Consider the following 13,799-nt stretch of genomic DNA (forward strand, 5'->3'; position numbering starts at 1 on the left):
GACATCCCATTAAAATACCAAGAGCACCTGCTCTGGTTTAAAGGCGCCCTAAAACATAATGATCACATCACCAGGCTCGGTCCACTAGGTAGACCAAGAGCAACGTGGCCGGTTCTAGCCAGCTACACACCACCATCCAGACATTGAAAAAATGTCAATACCAGAACTTTTAGTACAACTAAAACAACTGATTAAAATACACAGACAATTAGTCCAATATATAATGCAGACTTCAACAGTCCAACCATCTATTAAAATTCCACAGCTGACCCCTCATCAGGGAAACACAAATAAGATCACACCACAGAACATACAGTCCTGTCTAGGTAAAGTACCCATTAAAAGGGAACAAATTCCATTCTGGTTAGCACAAAAAATCACTCAAATAGAGGCAGTATTTCCGGATACTACCCCTACTGAGAAACACAGAATTCTGACTATCTGTCTTCCAATGGGGATCGCACCACATGTGGAAGACTGTGTGACACTTGGGGCACAGTCTTTGCTTCCATTTACACAAAAACACATGGTGTTCCGTCCATGGCGGTAATACCAGAGGTGTTAAAACAGATTCAAAATGAATACGGTCCAGAACCCGCTTTAACCCTGGGTATGAAATTACTGAAAGACTTCAAGCAGGTCTCGGCAATATTACTAGCCAACATAAAGGGGAAAGCAGCAACTGTGGCGATCCACCAAAGACTGAAAGAAACAGATATAGCAGAACAACCATTTGAACTTGCCAGAATCATAGAAAAATCCTATGAAGAACTAGGAAGAGATAGTTTGGGTGGAAAACCAGTGAAACCCCAACTAACTGAAAATCCTGAGAAGGTATTTATTAAAAATAATCTAAACACTCCAAAAAAGAGCTGGGATGGAAATAAACAGTCCACTCCCAAAGAAAAAAGATTCCAGTCCAGAGGAAGGTCTCCTCGGCGGAGAGAGAGATCTCCGGACCAAGGACACAAGTCTCCCCAGAGGGAGCCCTCTGAGAAAAAGTACAACCTTAGAAATAGGGATAATTTGAAGAAACCTGATAGATATCAAGATATTGATACACGTCCATCTCGATCTTTTCAGACTTCCTCGCAGAAATCGGAAAAAAGAGGACGGTCAGAACACAGGGAAGAGCACGTCAAGTCCAAAGACAAGGAACCTGCTCATCAAAATAAAAAGTTACAATTTCCAAAGAAGAAGGTAGCCAGTATTAAAGTAATGAAACATGCCGAGGATACTGAGGACACAGCTGAAAAACGGAGAGTGGGCTCAAACAATGCTAGACAGCGCAGCAGAAGTGAGCATAGCTCGCAAGATCCTGATGAATCATCTGGAGACAGTGGACACGAATGAATACATTCAGGTGGAAACTGCAGACACCAGAGTTAGCAAACCTCATAAAATATATGAAATAACTTTAAGTATAGAGGGAGGTAAGACTAGGAAAATAAGGGGTCTATTTTGGGATAACCTCTCCAAAGGCTATGACATCCTTTTAGCTGAAAAAGACTGGCCACCAGAGTTTGTCAGGGAGTGCCCTCATGGCGAAGAAATGATTATGCCTGCCTTCTCAAATCACATTCCAATACATAAAAAATATACACTTGCAAGAAAGTGGGCAGTAGCCCAAGCTCCTGCTTTATATAAAAACCACGTAGGATGGGATGAGGACTCACCTCCTCACAAAATCCAGTTAAAATCTCAACCAACTGCACAAAGACAGTACCCAATTAAGCAAGAAGCTAAAAAACAGGTCAGGGAGATCTTAGATCAACTTGAATACCAGGGGGTGATTGAAACCTGCACCTTACAAATGAACAATCCTTTGTTTCCTGTCTCCAAGCCAGACGATTCATATCGTCTAGTTTTGGACTACAGACACCTTAACTCATGTTGCAAAACCTTTGCAGTACAAAACTCACACAGTGCAGCACTAATGAATAGCATAGTGCGCAAGAAATACAAAACAACATTAGACATTTCTAATGGGTTCTTTTGTCAAAATATAGCACCCAAAAGCAGATATTTGACCGCTTTATCAATAAATGGCTCACAGAAAAATTTCTGTTGTTTGCCACAGGGGTTCAAGAACAGCCCAGGATTATTCTCAGCAAGAGTAACAGAGTTATTACAACTGTATGATGATGAGGCATTATCTTATGTCGATAACATCTATCTAACAGATGATGACTTGGATACTCACTTGAAAAGAGTGAACACCATAATACTTGGGTTCGCAGCAGAGGGTTACAAATTCAACTTCAAAAAGTCAAGAATTGCTCATCTAACTGTCCTGTTTTAGGATATGAACTATCAAGTGAAGGCAAAAGCCTGGCAGACAATTTCTTGGAGAAATGTGCCGTAATCCAAGCACCAAGAACGCTGAAAAACTTACAATCAATTCTAGGTTTCCTGAATTTCGGAAGAACTTACATTCTAAATTATGCAGAGAGGGTTAAACCTCTCTACGAACTAATAAAACCAGATTTTAAAAGAATCAATTGGACTCAAAAACATACAGAAATTTTGAGATCTTTACAAACAGACATGTTAGTTAAAACAAAATTGCAAACACGCGATAACACACGCAACCTTGTGATTCGGGTCATCCCAGGAAGATGCGGATTCACATACCTAACCTCTAATGAGGGAGAAACGGTACCAATAGCTTACAAATCACATTTGTACACAGAAGCTGAAAAACATTCAGCATTAAGGAAAACATTGTTCATGCGGTTCAAACAGCTGTAGCAAGAGAAAAATACCAAGCTGACGGCAGACAGATTACAGTCAGAACAGCAGAATCGGCCTTTGAGGCATTAACAAGCCCATGTAATTTACCTACTATGGCACTAAATCCAAAATGGATACAATGGGAAGATTCTCTTGCTACAGACAGAGTGAAATACTATTTTGACCCGGAAATGAAAAAATGAAAAAATCTAGAATATGAAAGAGAATACCCTCTGCCTAGTGACATTCTGCCCATACAACTTTACGCCTGCGTAATATACACAAACAGTTATGCAGAACCCTCAGTTTGGGGAAAACAAGCCTACAACGCTACATGCGAGGTTGTCAAATGCCGGTGGCGCGGACGTAAATTGATGCCACTAGTAACGATGTCACAATCTGTAAAAGACAATTCAGGTCATCAAACTGAATTAATAGCTTTAAAAATGGCGCTCAATATTGCCGATCGCGAATTCCCGACACTGATAGTGTGCGATTCACATTCCTGCGTCAAATCATACAACGAAGACTTGCAGAAATGGGTTCAAAACAGTTACAAAGATGACACAGGTGCCACAATAAAGCAAAAATCGCTTTGGGAACAAGTAGTTCTTTTGCAGAAAGAACTACCAAAGACTCACGTGATACATTCATTGAGTCATCAGCGTGATGGCGTTCACGCTGCAGGGAATTTATTGGCTGAGACAGCCACAGCGGAAGCAACTACATCGGCTCCCGTAGCTACAAAAAAGCGTTCAGGAAAATACGTTGACGGGGAAACAATGTTGGCGGTGAAAACGTCATCAAAAGGCGACTGCTCAGCGCTACCCATCACCTATCCACTCAATTATACATACATAATCGATGCGAACTCCGTTCCTTTTGCTCAAATCCCTGGAGTGGGGGATAGGGTAATTCCAAACAGGAACAGGAGAGGCTTCTTAATACAAGAAGCACATATGGGATTAGGTTTAAGGCATCAGATGATCAAAGAATCTTTGACAGAATTAAAATCAGAATACTGGTGGCCGGGGATGAGCGTGGATAATCACAAATTTGCAAAAAATTTTGAAAACTGCAACAGAGATCGCAGTGGTGAACCGGCCGAGGTAGTGCCAGAACACATAATAGAAAGCATAAAGCGATCTATTCGCATGATTAAACATGAAACATGCGTCCCAATGTATATTATTTGAGACTATCATCACTTAAAATGTAGACCCCAGCTCTCGGCTGATGTCTGAACTGTTATAAAAAGATTTGCGAGTCTATAATGGCATATACGCATCGGGCATGCTACATTCTGACCATTGCCCTGCCTTTAGCTCTCGAGCTTATGGGGGGTGTATGGCCAGCATGGGCATTACATTGCGGGAATCTTATCACTTCCTTCCTGAGGGAAACGGGATGGTGTAAAGAAAAAACCAAGGCATAGAGCAGTCTATAACGGCAAAGGTATTAGGTTCGGGAGCTGGGTGGGTCAAACATTTAATAAGTGTCCAACGTAGTCTTAATAATCTGCCAAGAAATTCTCTGAGAGGTCTCAGTCCGTACGAACTATTGTTTGGAACTAGAATGTTAATCCAGGACCTCGATAGTCAAACTTCAGTGGTTAAAGAAAAATGCTTTGATATTAAAGATCGTTTGGCTATTTTACAGGACTTAAACAAAAAAAGAAAAGACCTGAGCAACATAAATTTGAAGCAACAGCCAACAGCCACTGAAGAGAAACCACCTGTCCCAGCAAGGACGGTCTGGATTCCAAAATTCGGGGATCTGGTCAGAGAGAAGATCGCGGTAAAGAAGGAATTTGGGCCTTCTTACAGAAAAGCAGTACCTGTCTTGTCTGTCAACGGGACAAGATCAGTGGTATTACCGCCCCTTGATGGTAAAAAGGAGAACCGAGTTGTATCCATCGACCTGGTTAAACCACAATCATGTGGCCGATAATAAGTAGTAGGCCAAGTGGACTCCCAAGAAGTAGTAGAACACCAAAGTTTGCTACAAATACAGAGGTTCAAACTGAGAGACTAATCACAATTGATAAACCTACAGTGAATCAACAAGGACTATGCAACAATGCCATGGAACTTAAACCTCTTGAAACCCAAATCAAAATCTTACATCAAGAAACACCAGTCTACAATGATGTAATCTCAGACTATGCTAATGAAACAAAGAAAATTCAAAAAGCAAAAAAGAATCCAGAAGCAATTGAAACAATTGACAGAACAGCATCAGGCTACTTCATCAACTTCGATGATTTTTCTGAAGATCCGAGTGAACCTGAGGAACAACCAACAACAAAAACTTTTAAAAACAAAACAAAGGAACTCTTTCATCAACTAAAAGAAACCTATCTGATTTCTCCATGGATTGAACTTTGGGTGGCACTAGGAGTATTCATCCTCATACTTTGGCTCATCATGGTACTATGCTTGGGACATTTCATTGAGGGAAAATATGTTACAATGGACACAGCAAGTCAGAATATCAACTTGGTCCTGAAACCACACAAGTTTTCACACATCGAGAAAAGAGAACTTTCTTCAGTAAACTTCACAGCCAATCCTATACCCGGTGGGGTAGCATGGGACAAAACTGATTACGAAATCTATGGTCCGGTAGAGCTCCTGAAGTATCCTCATCAATTCAAGATTTCATTGAGTGACTTTGTAAAACCGAGCACATTCGCTGATGATTGGGACTTTGACAGTATTAATAATATGATGTCGGATCTAGTGATGTCAGCTAAATTCACAGGACATGATTATTTACAAGGTTCATCTAATTATAACCAGATGTATTGTTATAACCACTATGGTAACCATTATCTGCATAAATCAGCTCAACCTAGAAATGTTTTATATTATAACCAATGGGAACATTGTGCAACTCCACCAAAAGGAAGTTCAAATACATTTTATGATAAATTTTCATACTTCTCAGGGTTTAACACAAGTAATGCAGAAACGTTTTATTTTAGACTGTTAAATAAGACAGGAATGAAAAACATGCTTAGAAACACAAAATTGATCTATTCAGAGACATTTTTTGAAAAAATGAAAACATTTGGGGGCATTTTACCAAGCAATAGCGATAATTATCGCTATTGCTTGGTTAGAGACGAAATTTTACCGCTGAGCTGCGGCGATTTTTATCGCAGATAAACCTTGGTATTACCCCATTGGATAACATGGCTAAGAACTGCTCAGGGCAGGTGTTAGCTTTTGGAGATATTCGCGATTAGCGCGAATATCTCCAAAAGTTAGTAATAGGAGATAGCGATGTTAACGACTGTTTCCAGTCGCTAACATCTTGGCACGCCCACTTTGCATGTAATTAGTGATAAATATCACTGACATGCAAAGTGGGGCCCAAGATGGTCGCTATCTCCTACTAGCTGTCGCTAACTGGTGTTTAGCGACAGCTAGGTAATAGGGAGATAATTTTATCTCCGCTTTCTTGGCTTTTAAAGCCAAAAAATATGAGATAAACCCCCTTGATAATATGCCCCTCGGTTTTGATTTCTGGAACAAAAATATTGAAACAAAAACGATCTGGGGTACAAAAGATTGGCAAGTGCAAGGTATAGAATCATTATTTAGAGCCTGCATCATCCCAGAACAAATTATATTTTTGAATGATACAATTCAACAGACAACCTGTCTTGGCCTAGCCAAAATTAAAGACTTAAACAAACCGTCTATTCCAAAACCAACACGCGACAGTAATAGCACTACAGATGTTGAGATAGACGTATCCCATATTTTAAACCAAAACAGAACACATCCTGATTGGAAAAAATGGTTGATCTGGCCCACAGACACAAATAACTGTCAAGATAGATTCCTGAACAAAAAACAGGGGTTCACAATAACCAGGCCAGACCCTAGATACTCCCAGAGACAACATCCAGGGATTATAACTACATACAGTGTAGGGAAACTCTGCCTCGAATGGCTACGAACATCCACACTGGCAGAAATTAAGCAACACTTGACTTTAATTAAAGAGGGTGCTGACTTGCGTGATTTCATTATGGGACCATGCAAACAGCGCCAAAAACGTTTCATAGCGGCCTCTACATATGCAGCTTACAACGAAGCTTGGAAAGTAACTCAAATTGAAACAGCAGAGAAAATACGGGAAATTGACCGTGTTAATTTGGAAAAATCGCTTTCTGTTGTGGACAATGGGTTAATGACTCTGTCTTCCAGAATGTATTCACTGGACAGTATTGTATCATCTGCAATCGATATAATAGAACAAGACTTACTGATGTTACAACACGGTCAGTCCCAATTGCGTTCTATTGTACAGCTTGGCTGGACGTTACAAAATCTGCGTTCAGGCTACGTGCCTTGGCGTTTAATCAACACAACGTCACTATTCACTATCTTTAACCTTACTTATACACAAATCAGCTTGGCACAAAAGGGTGCAGAGTATACAATTCTGAGCATTGAAAAACTTGAGAGATTACCATTGACAATGTCAGAACGACCTGTCATTGAATGGATAATACATGGAATCATAACTATTCCGATAACGACTTTCCAATTTCGATACTGCCAGAAATATATACAGGCAGGCCAGTATGAAAGGTTGGGTAAAGGATACATTAAGTCAACATGGAACTTGCCTTATACACACACATGTTATAGTAATACAGGACAGAGTGTATTTCTTAGTGGTAACAATTGTGAAAAATCACTAAGTGGTATACTTCTGTGTCAGGGTATAAGTTTACATGGGGCCTGTGAGGGAACTTCAAATAACCTTTCATGTCACCAGCTCGGCACACCTGCAACAAAAATAGAACCATTCTTTAGAAGACTTTCTAACGGGAGTTACATTCTAATTGTAGATCAAAGATGTTGTGGCTTACTGCCAGGAAAACCTTATCTAGTTAGCGTGAGTTCCATGGTCACTTGCTGTGAACGAGTATTGTTCCCAAATGAAACTCCAGACAGGGAGGGAAAAATTTGGCCCAGTTTGAATATCTCTTCTATTCGAATTGATACTTTAAGCAGAATGAAGACTGTGCTCCTACAGACGCCAGTTCACTTGACGTCACCAGAAGAAACATATGATCCCCAAGTTGCAAGGACAACGGGGGAGATACATGCATTGTTATCAACAAATTGCCCCCTACACTTCGCAGAAATGCTAAACGAAATCTTAAATATTTCCGATACAAATGGTATCGCAAGTGTATTTAAGACCGTTTTTTCGGGACTGTTAACACCATTCAAAGCAGTCCTGGGTATTTTTCCAAATTTCGTCCATTCCATCTTTGGCGGACTTCCTCTTCTGTTGGGACTCGTAGCAGGCATCCTATTTTTGCTACTCTTGCTTCGTTATGGCAAGCCATGTCACAGACAAGACTCCAGCAACAATGGAAGAAACGATCCTAGCTATACGCTATCGGGACCGCATAACTAAAGTCCTTGGATTAGCCCGGCTAAGAGATCTAAATATGACCTGGTTTCTTTCGTTCAGACCCATATGGCAGAATTGTGTCTTACCTGTATTAAGTTGCATGCTGTGCGGCGAGGAATGCGTGTTGGACACATGTCTTACACTACAATCAGAAGTACCATTGGATGCAGATACTTTGTTGGGTCGAGTAAAGGCTCATGCATTGTGCTGTCCCCAGCGGCTACCTATCCTGATGACGGCATTCGTGGAGACTTCACCACTACGATTGAAGGGTAGTGAAGTACAGGATGAGGGCAGCATCAACCAGGTACGACCTACTGTAAGCAGTACTGATCTGAACATCACTGAAAGCAAACATGCGCATGACTGCATGGTAGCGACATTTTCCAACTTGGTCGAACTTTCACCAGAAGCGGTAGACTGTTTTTTCGAGAGTCTGTCTGAAATGATGTTTTCACCAGAACAGAGAGAATGACTTTGAGCAAGATTGCACACAGCGTTCCCTGAACTCTGAATTTGGCCTTCGGCTTTAAAAACAAAGCTACTGACAATTTTTCCTTCTTCACTGAAAAACGAAAACTTTTTTCCCAAACCCAAAATATTTACCTTTCGGCACTTATCTTCTGCTTAAATTAGAACTATTCTTAGAGAACAGAGCTTCTATTTTTAGGAACTCTAGAGACAATACGTTACCTCAACGTCTAGCTTATGTACAAGTAATTGTATTTATATGTGATGAGATGGTCTCACACCTTTTTTCTGTATTAAGACCCATTTCATGTGTAATTTCGCAAATCATTCATGCTGATATATATGTACATCTCTTTTTTTGAATGATTACACTGCTTGAATGCATACAGTACCTATACTCGTTTTCGTGTATTTCGAATATACCTATTTTTAAAATACAAAAATGTATTTTGGGGTGGTTCGATATACACATGCACTATTAGTTATGTTTACTATTGATTAGGTTAGTAAATATGGACATGAATTCGTGGAGTGGGTGTAGTGTGTTTATATAGGGACCTGTATCGATACTCCAATTTCTGACCCTTGTCCGGTTATAAATCACTAATATCCATACAACGGCACAGAAACCCGTTTCATAAATCAGTCATAGCACATGCTGTCACATTAAGCAAGCACTATTCCTCCAGCCCCCTAGAAAGCACACCGAGTTCTCTAAACAAACCAAGCCTCCAGCAAACCTGGGAAATCCCCGCTGCTATTGTTTTGATTTCGTTCAAGAACTCCTGTAAAGAATGTAAGAACGACCAGTTCTTAATGACATATTTAATTGACGTCTTATGTGCATCCTTACGTCAAACCCGGCACCTCTCAGGTATAAATATACCGACACTACCCTAAGTAAAGACACGGTGGTGATGAGCTTGGAGCAGTGACTACTTGCCGGAGAGCCCAGCTGATGCAGGAAGCCCACGGACGCTGCCCCTCCCTCTTGACGCGCTGAGAAAGACGCTGCCTTTTCTCCTGCCGAGAAATCCAGCTTCCAGCGTTTCCAACTTGCCCTTGCGGGTGACTGGGATACCGAGTCCTGAGACAGAGATACCAGCCCTCCTGCCTTCTAAATCCCAGGTACTGAACTGACTAACCCCTTACAGAGAATTCTTGAGTCAGATTCTTGGCAAAACAAACTTAACTTAAACTGCTACTTACTTACTCCCTCCCACGTATTAGGCTTAGGTCAGGTACACCGGGGTAGGCGTAGTTAGAAGCACCAGTTGAGTACGATTAGTCAATGTAAATATGTATGTATATCTTTTATCCATTTTAAAGTATCATATGGCTAAGAAACCATATCAATGCTTTTACAGTATTATTTTATAATCCTGCTTTTACTGTATGCACTTTACTTAACCTTAAGTATTGCAACTGTAGCGATTCATTTCTCTTGTATGAGAAAAATAGACTGATCAATAAATAACACCTTTTATTGAACACGCCCATCTCCTCTTTCTCTACAATCTGGTGGAACTAAGTATGCACGTACTGACTGAGTAAAATAGTTGTCTTTTGTTTTCACACGACTCTGGAGATATACTCTTGATTACGAAGAGCAAAGTTGTCATGTTCTATGGTAGTCAGAAACTAAATCCCTTCTTGTCTATCCAGGGAGGTTAAACTCCTCCTCGCCTATTCGAGAAAGTTTCTAGTGAACTCTGAGCTAGCTGGCACACAAAACTTAAGTCTAATATCGTCAGTAGAAGACCTAGTTAACCTCTGTCCTACGTCTATACTATTGAAGATATTATTCCAATGTGCAGAGCCTATTGGGATAATAGGAACTACACTACACTTAGTTTGGCTCTTATTTGTAAAGCTTAGTTTATCATGACTTTCAGTAGGTCCCGAGTTTGTTCTCGTTTCTCTAAAGCAGAGATGCCATCTGTGCCTCGGTCACAGCTCATGGTCACCAGGATGGTACAGTTCACTCGTCAGCCGATAGATGTATGATGGAGCATTGCCTCCAATGTTGGAAATGAAGAGAGTTATGAGCTCTGGAGGAACATAGTCAAATACTGGGCACTGCACACTAATCTTGGACAAGATATCACCTTCAGAGAAGGAGAGCACCTCCTGTGGGGACACAAACTTGTGGAAGGAATCTGCTTCATTAGGAAACTGTGGCGAGAGTTTAAACATGGGAGCACAGACAATTAGGGGGGTGGAGTGGTGCTTGGCTGCCAAAGCCAGTGTGTGGGTCCCAGCCACAGCTCTCAGAGCTCCATTGGCCAGAATTGTTTTTGTCCCAATGATAACCTTATTCACCCTCGACATAACAGCAAAGATAGCTGCATCTGTTATGACTGTGGTTTCGATGTCTGCTTCGGACAACCGCAAAGCCATTTCATGACCCTGACGAAATGGTGCACATTCTGCTACAATGACATGGAATTTACGCTTTCGTGCAGCCTCCAACAGGAAAGCCTCTACAGTACGAGATCGGCCAATGGTCATTATCACTTCGTTGGAGTGGATGTGTTCTAGAGCCTGCATTGCGATGTTATCTATTGTCCCCTCAAGTTCTATTAGCAGCTCATTGACTGCTTCAATTACATTCGCCTTCAACAGGGGGTATGGGATGTTAAAATCCTCACTAGGCCCACCAGCTGTCAATAGTTTATGAAGTGACTCCTGCTGATCCGTCTCCTCACTGCGACAACGGAGTCTGCCATATTCTTCACGGATTATTTTCAACACCCTGCGCACCATGTTGCCCACTGTGGTCTCAGATGGTTGTGCCGCCGTCATCCTCCGGCCTTCTTTGTGGATTATGTCGATTAGCTCACCTGCACTCCCCCATCGCTCCTGGGCAATGATTCTCCGTAGAAGAGCCCCCGTCTCCCGCGCGGTCTCCTCCGAGCTCGGCCGGCTGCCCTCACGCTTCAGCCGCGCCACGAAGGCATCAATTCGTTCAGACAGCTCCGGACCCCGTTCCCCTGTAGGCGGCATATTGGCAAAATAAAACTCTAAAGCACTTCACTACTGTCAGCGCATCATAAGCACTTCTCAGTATCCATTTGTAGCACCAATGTCACCTATACACTATTCACAGCACCACGTTTTTTTACTCTCCTTTCACACCTATCTCCTTTATTATAATTTTATTTTCTTTTATACCTATTTACAATTTTATAATTTCTTTAAGAGAATTGGCATAATCTCTACGTGGTTTGCCCTATATGCTCACTCCTTCTAATATAGGGTCTCCACCGTACACCGTACGTTCATGCTACCCCCCTAGTCACATTTTCTATGCCCACAGCTCCTAATATCTTGTACCTTTTACCCCCTTTTCTCTTTTCCTTCCCAGCCCTGATGAGTCACCACCCGCACACGGTGTGACGAAACACGTGTCGGCTTTTGTGCTCTTGTTTGTACTGATTTTCAATGCCGATAAATTACAACTTTTTCTTCAAAAAACCCTCTGTCAAAGTATATTACTTCGCTCAAAGAACCTCTCTAATGCTGGTTCTCACCTGAGTACTACGTACCACTTTCGTGTGCACAGGACTTTTGTTACATTGTACCTGACCAGAGATCCTCATCTCTGTCTACCCAGGGACTATTTTCAGCTGGTTTTGTTCCCCTGACCTGTCTTGCACCGACCTTGACTACCTTACAACCTCGCACACTCTGGGAACACGCAGACGGCCAGTTTTCCTGACACCCACCAAAACCACTCTCTCGCTCCTTCTTAGAATGAAGCCTGCAAGTTTACCCCACTTGAAGAATCCGAGTTCCATAAAAGTTAATAGGGGTCAAAGGAAGAAATCTGCAATGAGTGAGGCATGAAAGTTTCCAGCTGTCAAGGGGCCTTCTCTTGGTCAAAAATTAAAATTTCTCTAGCTTGGAGTTTTCCCGCTAAAAGACAGCTTTACTGAGACCTTGTCCGGCATCTATTGGACGAGGTGAAGCCGTCTTTGACAACAGCATTCTGTCTTTCCCAACTGAGGATTTTTGACTTGCATTCCAGCAACTAAGGGCTGGATGAAGATCTTGGTGGGACTCCCGTTTTCCCTCCAGGGTTGACTTTGCAAGTACTCCATCAAGCTGAAGGATTCCCACTCGCCGTATTTATACGTGCGCCAACTGATTCTCCATCCACGCTGCAGTATTTTCTGTCGCGCAAGCAGCTTATCGCTGTTGATGCAGCAGATTCCTCTACTGGGTAACATTACACCATCGCCATCAGGGTGGTAGGATTGCACCAAGCCTATTTAGATTTCACAGTTGTATATGCGTTGTGGAGCAGCTGCTTGCTGACTGAGGGATTTTGTCACGGGACGCATTCATTATTGTACTATTCCTGTGGCTTTTGGATGGATGCTAGCATCACACACTTGATGTGTTTTGGCTAATTGTTTCCACCTGCATACCACACTAAAACACACTCCAGTTCAGTCCATGATCCTTTTCCTTTCCACTGAAGCACAGCATTGTTCCCGAGCCATTTTTAGTAGAGCCCTTACCACTTTTCCTTTGGGAGGATAAGGTCTTGTAGATCCTACATCCTGAAGGCTTTACAGGAATCACTGGTGGAGTACAGACTGGTAAGTTATACTTTTGAATGTGTCACTAAACATAAATGCCATTTTTGCTTTTAATTTAGCTGTTGCCAATGTGTTTTCAGCACCTTTTTTAAGCATATAAACCCATATATAAGTGCATTTCTTAAACTTATTTTTAGGAATTATGTAGCAATATTGTTGTTTCTCTTGTTTTACTAATTGTTAATATGTGTTGTCAATATGTGCTTTCTTCATGTTTTATTTTTTGTTTTTGCATTGTTTCTTTGTTTTAGAATCTATTTTGTTGTATTTAAGGTTACAGGCTTCAATCTTCATTTAATTTCACTTGATGTTATAGTGGATGTAAGTGTTTTTCCACCAAATAACATATTTAATGTATGTGTTTTACATTTTAAATGTCTGTTCATTTTCACTACATATATTTTACCAGGTATATTCACTTACAATTTTGCAAGTGTTGGTAAAGTGTAATTGAAATTACTAGAAATACCACTATTCCTTGTTTTTTCTTGAGAAAATAATATTGCAATGTTATTATGGTTATTCTTACTTTTCTTTTATATT

General features: G+C 41.2%; 1 protein-coding gene and 1 pseudogene across 3 annotated transcripts in view; one reads left to right on the top strand and one right to left on the bottom strand.

Annotated features, from left to right (window-relative positions):
* Window positions 1-13,799, top strand: part of GABRA4 (gamma-aminobutyric acid type A receptor subunit alpha4) — a 621,559-nt gene that overhangs the window by 482,473 nt on the left and 125,287 nt on the right. The window lies entirely within an intron of this gene.
* Window positions 10,504-11,659, bottom strand: LOC144821335 (translation initiation factor eIF2B subunit beta pseudogene; annotated as a pseudogene).

The sequence above is a fragment of the Lissotriton helveticus genome, chromosome 2_2 (genome assembly GCF_964261635.1).
Source record: "Lissotriton helveticus chromosome 2_2, aLisHel1.1, whole genome shotgun sequence".
NCBI lineage: Eukaryota > Metazoa > Chordata > Amphibia > Caudata > Salamandridae > Lissotriton > Lissotriton helveticus.